An 11,723-nucleotide genomic window follows, 5' to 3' on the forward strand; every position below is an offset into this window, starting at 1 on the left:
GTGTTTCCTAATGCAGATTGAAGACAGTGTGTTCCTAGAGCAGGGTTGCGGTGTATATGCATGGAGCAGAGTGATGACAGTGTGTTCCTAGAGCAGAGTGAAGAGAGTGTGTTCCTAGAGCAGAGGGAAGACAGTGTGTTCCTAAAGCAGAGTGAAGACAGTGTGTTCCTAATGCAGATTGAATACAGTGTGTTCCTAGAGCAGAGTGAAGACAGTGTCTTCCTAGAGCAGAAAGAAGACAGTGTGGTCCTAAAGCAGAGTGAAGACAGTGTGTTCCTAATGCAGAGTGAAGACAGTGTGTTCTTAGAGCAGAGTGAAGACAGTGTGTTCCTAATGCAGAGTGAAGAGAGTGTGTTCCTAATGCAGAGTGAAGACAGTGTGTTCATAGAGCAGAGTGAAGACTGTGTGTTCCTAAAGCAGAGTGAAGACAGTGTGTTCCTTACGCAGAGTTGCGGTGTAGGTGCATGTAGCAGAGTGAAGACAGTGTTTTTCTAACGCAGAAGAAGACAGTGTGTTCATAGAGCAGAGTGAATACAGTGTGTTCCTAGAGCAGAGTTGTAGGGATAAGTCCCGCCCCTTAGGGGGCGTGTTCGCCTCGGGCTAATGTCTGCCTATAAATTTGGTGAGCGTGCTCCGACCTGTCTCTTCTACTTTCCTGGTCTCCGCGGGAACGGTGGTTCTGTAAGTCTATTTCTACATTAAAACTATATATATTTTTACAAACGGTCTGCATTCGTTTACGCCGCTACATTTTGGCGCCCAACGTGGGGCTCGAACCCACGACCCTGAGACTAAGAGTCTCATGCTCTACCGCAAAGTTAACTTAGGAATGTCACAGCTTAGATTCTTAAGCGCCTAGTGATTTAAAGGCGCAAATCAAAAGTGCTCCTGGATAGTAAAAAATTGCAGATGCACAGTAGGACAGATTCAGACCACTAAATGAGTCACACTGTTGGATGAATGTACGTAGGCTTGGGAGAGAGAAGAAAAGGAATATAGAGAATAAAGTTAATGGTTTAAAAAAAAAAGGTAAAGTCTTTTTTTTTTATTTATTTATTTATTCATTATGTATACAATATTCTGTCTGTGTGTATGTCTACAGGCCAGAAGTGGGCGCCAGATCTCATTACAGATGGTTGTGAGCCACCATGTGGTTGCCGGGAATTGAACTCAGGACCTTTGGAAGAGCAGGCAATGCGCTTAACCACTGAGCCATCTCTCCAGCCCCCAAAAGGTAAAGTCTTTAAAGAGACAGAGTACAGATAGTTAAGAGATTAAAAGAAATAAAGAAAAATAAGCTACGTAAAAATGAAAAATTCACAGAGAGTCTGGATTATGTACATTGTGTTTTCTTTAAAATTTTTGACTGTGAAGGAGCTAAGTACAGAGAGACATTTCATTACATGGGCTGCCAAGCTAAACCAGAACGGATATCATGAGGGTATGATTTCAGAATTTGGATCTAAGGATATGATACTTTGGAAAAGAGATTCTTCTTTTGTTTTCACAGAGGATGAGACTCTATGGATTTCTTCTATTCCGATTTGGTATGATGGACCACGTCCTCCTGAAGGGTTGCTGTGAACATCTTCAGAAAATTGCTTTGCTCAACTGCCAACTGAGATGAAACTACCACACAGGTTATACCATGAAAGACCTAATTAACGACGCCCCCATTCAGCAGGAAGCAGTTTGGAGAGAAAAAACTGCGCCCATGTTCCCAAATATGGTTTATAAATGTTCTTTTACATTTAAAGGGGGATATGATATAGACATGAATAATTTGCATTAGTATAGATTTTGCTTTATTGATAGAGATTTACGGTCAATTTTGTTATATGTATAAATGTTTCTGATGTAACTTTTACTTGATAACTGTTTTGTTATATGTAATTTTGCTATGTTAAAGTTAAAGACTTTTTTTGTTTAAACCGAAAGAGGGGAAATGATGGAGGAAGGTCATTGGTTAAAATAAAAGAAGCTGCTTGGCTCTCATTGGTTAGGAGATAGGTGGGAGGAGTAAACAGAACAGAACGCTGGGAGGAAGAGGAAGTGAGGTCAGACTCCACAGCTCTGCTCTCCGGAGCAGACGCAGGAGAGACGCCATGCTACCTGCTCCAGGGAAGACGCACGCTATGAAGCTCCGACCCAGGATGGACTTAGGCTGGAATCTTCCCCGTAAGACCGGTGCTCAGAGATTGTTAGAGATGGGTTGATAGGGACATCAGAAGTAGCCAGTAAGGGCTAGAGCAAAGGGCAAAGCAGTGTTTAAAAGAATATAGTGTCTGTGTAATTATTTCAGGTTATAAGATAGCCGAGCAGGGAAGGCGGCAAGGGTGCTGGGAATGCAGCCCTGCTGCCGCTCCTTATTACTACACAGAGTGAAGACAGTGTGTTCTTAAGGCAGAGAGAAGACAGTGTGTTCCTAGAGCAGCGTGAAGACAGTGTGTTCCAATCAAAGAGTTGCAGTATATGTGCATGGAGCAGAGTGAAGACAGTGTGTTCCTAATGCAGAGTGAAGACAGTGTGCTCCTAATGCAGAGTGAAGACAGTGTGTTCCAAACGCAGAGTTGCGGTGTATGTGCATGGAGCAGAGTGAAGACAGTGTGTTCCTAATGCAGAGTGAAGACAGTGTGTTCCAAATCAGAGTGAAGACACTGTGTTCCAAACGCAGAGTTGCGGTGTATATGCATGGAGCAGAGTGAAGACAGTGTGTTCCTAATGCAGAGTGAAGACTGTGTTCCTAGAGCAGAGTGATGACAGTATGTTCCTAATGCTGAGTGAAGACAGTGTGTTCCTAGAGCAGAGTGAAGGCAGTGTGTTCCTAACGCAGAGTGAAGACAGTGTGTTCTTAATGCAGAGTGAAGACAGTGTGTTCCTAATGCAGAGTGAAGACATTGTGTTCCTAGAGCAGAGTGAAGACATTGTGTTCTTAATGCAGAGTGAAGAGAGTGTGTTCCTAGAGCAGAGTGAAGACACTTTGTTCCAAACGCAGAGTTGAGGTGTATGTGCATGGAGCAGAGTGAAGACAGTGTGTTCCTAATGCAGAGTGAAGACAGTGTGTTCCTAAAGCAGGGTGAAGACAGTGTGTTCCTAGAGCAGAGTGAAGACAGTGTGTTCTAAATGCAGAGTGAAGACAGTGTGTTCCTAATGCAGAGTGAAGACACTGTGTCTAATGCAGAGTGAAGACACTGTGTTTCAAATGCAGAGTTGCGGTGTATATGCATGGAGCAGAGTGAAGACAGTGTGTTCCTAATGCAGAGTGAAGACTGTGTTCCTAGAGCAGAGTGATGACAGTGTGTTCCTAATGCTGAGTGAAGACAGTGTGTTCCTAGAGCAGAGTGAAGACAGTGTGTTCCTAACGCAGAGTGAAGACAGTGTGTTCTTAATACAGAGTGAAGACAGTGTGTTCCTAGAGAAGAGTGAAGACATTGTGTTCTTAATGCAGAGTGAAGAGAGTGTGTTCCTAGAGCAGAGTGAAGACAGTTTGTTCCAAACGCAGAGTTGAGGAGTATGTGCATGGAGCAGAGTGAAGACAGTGTGTTCCTAACGCAGATGAAGACAGTGTGTTCCTAGAGTAGAGTGAAGACTGTGTGTTACTAATGCAGAGTGAAGACTGTGTTCCTAGAGCAGAGTGAAGACAGTTTGTTCCTAACTCAGAATGAAGACAGTGTGTTCCTAACGAAGAGTGAAGACAGTGTGTTCCTAGAGCAGAATGAAGACAGTGTGTTCCTAAAGCAGGGTGAAGACAGTGTGTTCCTAGAGCAGAGTGAAGACAGTGTGTTCTAAATGCAGAGTGAAGACAGTGTGTTCCTAATGCAGAGTGAAGACACTGTGTTTCAAATGCAGAGTTGCGGTGTATATGCATGGAGCAGAGTGAAGACAGTGTGTTCCTAATGCAGAGTGAAGACTGTGTTCCTAGAGCAGAGTGATGACAGTGTGTTCCTAATGCTGAGTGAAGACAGTGTGTTCCTAGAGCAGAGTGAAGACAGTGTGTTCCTAACGCAGAGTGAAGACAGTGTGTTCTTAATACAGAGTGAAGACAGTGTGTTCCTAGAGAAGAGTGAAGACATTGTGTTCTTAATGCAGAGTGAAGAGAGTGTGTTCCTAGAGCAGAGTGAAGACAGTTTGTTCCAAACGCAGAGTTGAGGAGTATGTGCATGGAGCAGAGTGAAGACAGTGTGTTCCTAACGCAGATGAAGACAGTGTGTTCCTAGAGTAGAGTGAAGACTGTGTGTTACTAATGCAGAGTGAAGACTGTGTTCCTAGAGCAGAGTGAAGACAGTTTGTTCCTAACTCAGAATGAAGACAGTGTGTTCCTAACGAAGAGTGAAGACAGTGTGTTCCTAGAGCAGAATGAAGACAGTGTGTTCCTAGAACATAGTGAAGACAGTGTGTTCCTAGAGCAGAGTGAAGACAGTTTGTTCCTAGAGCAGAGTGAAGTCAGTGTGTTCATACAGCAGAATGAAGACAGTGTGTTCCTAGAGCAGACTGAAGACAGTGTGTTCCTAGAGCAGAGTGAAGACAGTTTGTTCCTAGAGCAGAGTGAAGTCAGTGTGTTCCTACAACAGAGTGAAGACAGTGTGTTCCTAGAGCAGAGTGAAGACAGTGTGTTCCTTGAGCAGAGTGAAGACAGTGTGTTCCAAAAGCAGAGTTGCAGTGCATGTGCATGGAGAAGAGTGAAGACATTGTGTTCCTAATGCAGAGTGAAGACAGTGTGTTCCTAGAGCAGAGGGAAGACAGTGTGTTCCTAAGGCAGAGTTGAGACAGTGTGTTTCATAATGCAGATTGAAGACAGTGTGTTCCTAGAGCAGGGTTGCGGTGTATATGCATGGAGCAGAGTGATGACAGTGTGTTCCTAGAGCAGAGTGAAGAGAGTGTGTTCCTAGAGCAGAGGGAAGACAGTGTGTTCCTAAAGCAGAGTGAAGACAGTGTGTTCCTAATGCAGATTGAATACAGTGTGTTCCTAGAGCAGAGTGAAGACAGTGTCTTCCTAGAGCAGAAAGAAGACAGTGTGGTCCTAAAGCAGAGTGAAGACAGTGTGTTCCTAATGCAGAGTGAAGACAGTGTGTTCTTAGAGCAGAGTGAAGACAGTGTGTTCCTAATGCAGAGTGAAGAGAGTGTGTTCCTAATGCAGAGTGAAGACAGTGTGTTCCTAGAGCAGAGTGAAGACTGTATGTTCCTAAAGCAGAGTGAAGACAGTGTGTTCCTTACGCAGAGTTGCGGTGTAGGTGCATGTAGCAGAGTGAAGTCAGTATGTTCCTAACGCAGAAGAAGACAGTGTGTTCATAGAGCAGAGTGAATACAGTGTGTTCCTAGAGCAGAGTTGTAGGGATAAGTCCCGCCCCTTAGGGGGCGTGTTCGCCTCGGGCTAATGTCTGCCTATAAATTTGGCGAGCGTGCTCCGACCTGTCTCTTCTACTTTCCTGGTCTCCGCGGGAACCGTGGTTCTGTAAGTCTATTTCTACATTAAAACTATATATATTTTTACAAACGGTCTGCATTCGTTTACGCCGCTACATTTTGGCGCCCAACGTGGGGCTCGATCCCACGACCCTGAGACTAAGAGTCTCATGCTCTACCACAAAGTTAACTTAGGAATGTCACAGCTTAGATTCTTAAGCGCCTAGTGATTTAAAGGCGCAAATCAAAAGTGCTCCTGGATAGTAAAAAATTGCAGATGCACAGTAGGACAGATTCAGACCACTAAATGAGTCACACTGTTGGATGAATGTACGTAGGCTTGGGAGAGAGAAGAAAAGGAATATAGAGAACAAAGTTAATGGTTTAAAAAAAAAAGGTAAAGTCTTTAAAGAGACAGAGTACAGATAGTTAAGAGATTAAAAGAAATAAAGAAAAATAAGCTACGTAAAAATGAAAAATTCACAGAGAGTCTGGATTATGTACATTGTGTTTTCTTTAAAATTTTTGACTGTGAAGGAGCTAAGTACAGAGAGACATTTCATTACATGGGCTGCCAAGCTAAACCAGAACGGATATCATGAGGGTATGATTTCAGAATTTGGATCTAAGGATATGATACTTTGGAAAAGAGATTCTTCTTTTGTTTTCACAGAGGATGAGACTCTATGGATTTCTTCTATTCCGATTTGGTATGATGGACCACGTCCTCCTGAAGGGTTGCTGTGAACATCTTCAGAAAATTGCTTTGCTCAACTGCCAACTGAGATGAAACTACCACACAGGTTATACCATGAAAGACCTAATTAACGACGCCCCCATTCAGCAGGAAGCAGTTTGGAGAGAAAAAACTGCGCCCATGTTCCCAAATATGGTTTATAAATGTTCTTTTACATTTAAAGGGGGATATGATATAGACATAAATAATTTGCATTAGTATAGATTTTGCTTTATTGATAGAGATTTACGGTCAATTTTGTTATATGTATAAATGTTTCTGATGTAACTTTTACTTGATAACTGTTTTGTTATATGTAATTTTGCTATGTTAAAGTTAAAGCCTTTTTTTGTTTAAACCGAAAGAGGGGAAATGATGGAGGAAGGTCATTGGTTAAAATAAAAGAAGCTGCTTGGCTCTCATTGGTTAGGAGATAGGTGGGAGGAGTAAACAGAACAGAACGCTGGGAGGAAGAGGAAGTGAGGTCAGACTCCACAGCTCGGCTCTCCGGAGCAGACGCAGGAGAGACGCCATGCTACCTGCTCCAGGGAAGACGCACGCTATGAAGCTCCGACCCAGGATGGACTTAGGCTGGAATCTTCCCGGTAAGACCGGTACTCACAGATTGTTAGAGATGGGTTGATAGGGATATCAGAATTGGCCAGTAAGGGCTAGAACTAAGGGCCAAGCAGTGTTTAAAAGAATATAGTGTCTGTGTAATTATTTCAGGTCATAAGCTAGCCGAGCAGGGCAGGCGGCAGGGGTGCTGGGAATGCAGCCCTGCTGCCGCTCCTTATTAATACACAGAGTGAAGACAGTGTGTTCTTAAGGCAGAGTGAAGACAGTGTGTTCCTAATGCAGAGTGAAGACAGTGTGTTCCTAATGCAGAGGGAAGACAGTGTGTTCCTAATGCAGAGTGAAGAAAGTGTGTTCCAAACGCAGAGTTGCGGTGTATGTGCATGGAGCACAGTGAAGACATTGTGTTCCTAATGCAGAGTGAAGACTGTGTTCCTAGACAGAGTGACGACAGTGTGTTCCTAACGCAGAGTGAACACAGTGTGTTCCTAGAGCAGAGTGAAGACAGTGTGTTCCTAACGCAGAGTGAAGACAGGGTGTTCCTAGAGCAGAGTGAAGACAGTGTGTTCCTAGAGCAGAGTGAAGACAGTGTGTTCCTAACGCAGAGTTGCGGTGTATGTGCATGGAGCTGAGTGGAGACAGTGTGTTCCTAGAGCAGAGTGAAGACAGTGTTTTCCTAATGCACTGTGATCAGTGTGTTCCTAGAGCAGAGGGAAGACAGTGTTTTCCTAAGCAGAGTGAAGACAGTGTGTTCCTTACGCAGAGTTGCGGTGTATGTGCATGGAGCAGAGTGAAGACACTGTGTTCCTAACGCAGATGAGGACAGTGGGTTCCTATAGGAGAGTGAAGACTGTGTGTTCCTAATGCAGAGTGAAGACTGTGTTCCTAGAGCAGAGTGAAGACAGTGTGTTCCTACCTCAGAGTGAAGACAGTGTGTTCCTAACGCAGAGTGAAGACAGTGTGTTCCTAGAGCAGAATGAAGACAGTGTGTTCCTAGAGCAGAGTGAAGACAGTGTGTTCCTAGAGCAGAGTGAAGATAGTTTGTTCCTAGAGCAGAGTGAAGTCAGTGTGTTCCTACATCAGAGTGAAGAGCTTGTGTTCCTAGAGCAGAGTGAAGACAGTGTGTTCCTTGAGCGGAGTGAAGACAGTGTGCTCCTAGAGCAGAGTGAAGACAGTGTGTTCCTAGAGCAGAGTGAAGACAGTGTGTTCCTTGAGCAGAGTGAAGACAGTGTGTTCCACACGCAGAGTTGCGGTGTATGTGCATGAAGAAGAGTGAAGACATTGTGTTCCTAATGCAGAGTGAAGACAGTGTGTTCCTAGAAGAGAGGGAAGACAGTGTGTTCTTAAAGCAGAGTGAAGACAGTGTCTTCCTAATGCAGAGTGAAGAGAGTGTGTTCATAGAGCAGAATGAAGACAGTGTGTTCCTAGAGCAGAGTGAAGACTGTGTTCATAAAGCAGAGTGAAGACAGTGTTTTCCTAATGCAGAGTGACGACAGTGTGTTCCCAGAGCAGAGGGAAGACAGTGTGTTCCTAACGCAGAGTGAAGACAGTGTGTTCCTAGAGCAGAATGAAGATATTGTGTTCCTAGAGCAGTGTGAAGACAGTGTGTTCCTACAACATAGTGAAGACCGTGTATTCCTACAACAGAGTGAAGACTCTGTGTTCCTACAGCAGAGTGAAGACAGTGTGTTCCTAGAGCAGAGTGAAGACAGTGTGTTCCTTGAGAAGAGTGAAGACAGTGTGTTCCTAGAGCAGAGTGAAGACAGTGTTTCCTAACGCAGAGTTGCGGTGTACGTGCATGGAGCTGAGTGGAGACTGTGTGTTCCTAATGCAGAGTAAAGACAGTGTGTTCCTAAGGCACAGGGAATACAGTGTGTTCCTAATGCAGAGTGAAGGCTGTGTGTTCCTAGAACAGTGTTGCGGTGTATGTGCATGGAGCAGAGTGAAGACAGTGGGTTCCTAGAGCAGAGTGAAGACAATGTGTTCCTAGAGCGAGTGAAGACAAGGTGTTCCTAATGCAGAGTGAAGACAGTGTGTTCCTAGACCAGAGTGAAGACAGTGTGTTCCTAGAGCAGAGTGAAGACAGTGTGTTCCTAACCCAGAGTTGCAGTGTACGTGCATGGAGCAGAGTGAAGACAGTGTGTTCCTAGAGCAGAGAGAAGACAGTGTGGTCCTAAAGAAGAGAGAAGACAGTGTGTTCCTAATGCAGATTGAAGACAGCGTGTTCCTAGAGCAGAGTGAAGACAGGGTCTTCCTAGAGCAGAGAGAAGACAGTGTGGTCCTAAAGCAGAGTGAAAACAGTGTGTTCCTAATGCAGAGTGAAGACAGTGTTTTCCTTGAGCAGAGTGAAGACAGTGTGTTCCTAATACAGAGTGAAGACTGTGTGTTCCCAGAGCAGAGTGAAGACAGTGTGTTCCTAATGCAAAGTGACGACTGTGAGTTCCTAGAGCAGAGTGAAGACACTGTTCCAAATGCAGAGTGAAGACAGTGTGTTCGTAATGCAGAGTGACGACAGTGTGTTCCTAATGCAGAGTGAAGACTGTGTGTTCCTAGAGCAGAGTGAAGATAGTGTGTTCCTAGAGCAGAATGAAGACAGTGTGTTCCTAATACAGAGTGAAGACCGTGTGTTCCTAATGCAGAGTGAAGACAGTGTGTTCCTCGAGCAGAGTGAAGACAGTGTGTTCCAAACGAAGAGTTGCGGTGTATGTGCATGGAGCAGAGTGAAGACAGTGTGTTCCTAGAGCAGAATGAAGACAGTGTGTTCCTAATGCAGAGTGAAGAAAGTGTGTTCCTATTGCAGAGTGAAGACAATGTCTTCCTAGAGTAGAGTGAAGACAGTGTGTTCCTAATGTATAGTTAAGACAGTGTGTTCCTAATGCAGAGTGAAGACAGTGTGTTCCAAACGCATAGTGAAGACGGTGTGTTCCTAACGCATAGTGAAGACACTATGTTCCTAACGCATATTGAAGACAGTGTGTGTTGCGGTGTATGTGCATGGAGCAGAGTGAAAACAGTGTGTTCCTAGAGCAGAGTGAAGACAGTGTGTTCCTAATGCAGAGTGAAGACAGTGTGTTCCTAGAGCAGAGTGAAGACAGTGTGTTCCTAATGCAGAGTGAACAGTGTGTTCCTAGAGCAGAGTGAATCAGTGTTTTTTTAATGCAGAGTGAAGACAGTGTGTTCCTAATGCAGAGTTGCGGTGTATGTGCATGGAGCAGAGTGAAGACAGTGTGTTCCTAATGCAGATGAAGACAGTGTGTTCCTAGAGCAGAGTGAAGACTGTGTATTCCTAATGCAGAGTGAAGACTGTGTTCCTAGAGCAGAGTGAAGACAGTGTGTTCCTAATGCAGAAAGAAGACTGTGTGTTCCCAGCGCAGAGTGAAGACAGTGTGTTCCTAGAGCAGAGTGAAGACAGTGTGTTCCTAGAGCAGGGTGAAGACAGTGTGATCCTAAGGCAGAGTGAAGACAGTGTGTTCCTAGAGCAGAGTGAAGACATTGTGTTCCTAGAGCAGAGTGAAGACAGTTTGTTCCTAAGGCAGAGTGAACAGTGTGTTCCCAGAGCAGAGTGAAGACAGTGTTTTCCTAATGCAGAGTGAAGACAGTGTGTTCCTAACGCAGAGTTGCTGTGTATGTGCATTGAACAGAGTGAAGACTGTGTGTTCCTAATGCAGATGAAGACAGTGTGTTCCTAGGGCAGAGTGAAGACTGTGTGTTCCTAATTCAGAGTGAAGACTGTGTTCCTAGAGCAGAGTGACGACAGTGTGTTCCTAATGCAGAGTGAAGACTGTGTGTTCCCAGAGCAGAGTGAAGACCGTGTGTTACCAGAGAAGAGTGAAGACAGTGTGTTCCCAGAGCAGAGTGAAGACAGTGTGTTCCTAACTGAGTGAAGACAGTGTGTTCCTAACGCAGAGTGAAGACAGTGTTTTCCTAGAGCAGAGTTGCAGTGTATATGCATGGAGCATAGTGAAGGCAGTGTGTTCATAGAGGAGAGTGAAGAGAGTGTGTACCTAGAGCAGAGGGAAGACAGTGTGTTCCTAGAGCAGAGGGAAGACAGTTGGTCCTAAAGCAGAGAGAAGACAGTGTGTTCCTAATGCAGAGTGACGACAATGTGTTCCTAGAGCAGAGTGAAGACAGTGTGTTCCAAACAAATAATTGCAGTATATGTGCATGGAGCAGAGTGAAGACAGTGTGTTCCTAATGCAGAGTGAAGACAGTCTGTTCCTAATGCAGATTGAAGACAGTGTGTTCCTAGAGCAGAGTGAAGACAGTGTGTTCCTAGAGCAGAGTTGCCATGTATGTGCATGGAGCAGAGTGAAGACAGTGTGTTCCTAATGCAGAGTGAAGACAGTGTGTTCCTAATGCAGAGTGAAGACAATGTGTTCCTAATGCAGACTGAAAACTGTGTGTTCCTAGAGCAGAGTTGCGGTGTATATGCATGGAGCAGAGTGAAGACAGTGATTTCCTAGAGCAGAGTGAAGAGAGTGTGTTCCTAGAGCAGAGGGAAGACAGTGTTTTCCTAAAGCAGAGTGAAGACAGTGTGTTCCTAGTGCAGACTGAAGACAATGTCTTCCACGGCAGAGGGAAGACAGTGTGTTCGTAAAGCAGAGTGAAGACAGTGTGTTCCTAATGCAGAGTGAAGACAGTGTTCTCCTAGAGCAGAGTGAAGACTGTTTGTTCCTAATGCACAGTGACGACAGTGTGTTCCTAATGCAGAGTGAAGACAGTGTGTTCCTAGAGCAGAGTGAAGACAGTGTGTACCTAGAGCAGAATGAAGACAGTGTGTTCCTAATGCAGAGTGAAGACAGTGTGTTCCTAATGCAGAGTGAAGACAGTGTGATCCTAGAGCATAGTGAAGACACTGTGTTCCTAACACAGTATTGCGGTGTATTGCATGAAGTAGAGTGAAGACAGTGTGTTCCTAGAGCATAGTGAAGACAGTGTGTTCTTAACACAGAGTTGCGGTGTATGTGCATGGATTAGAGTGAAGACAGTGTGTTCCTAGAGCAGAGTG

Source organism: Microtus pennsylvanicus, unplaced genomic scaffold (genome assembly GCF_037038515.1).
Source record: "Microtus pennsylvanicus isolate mMicPen1 unplaced genomic scaffold, mMicPen1.hap1 Scaffold_47, whole genome shotgun sequence".
NCBI classification, from domain to species: Eukaryota; Metazoa; Chordata; class Mammalia; order Rodentia; family Cricetidae; genus Microtus; species Microtus pennsylvanicus.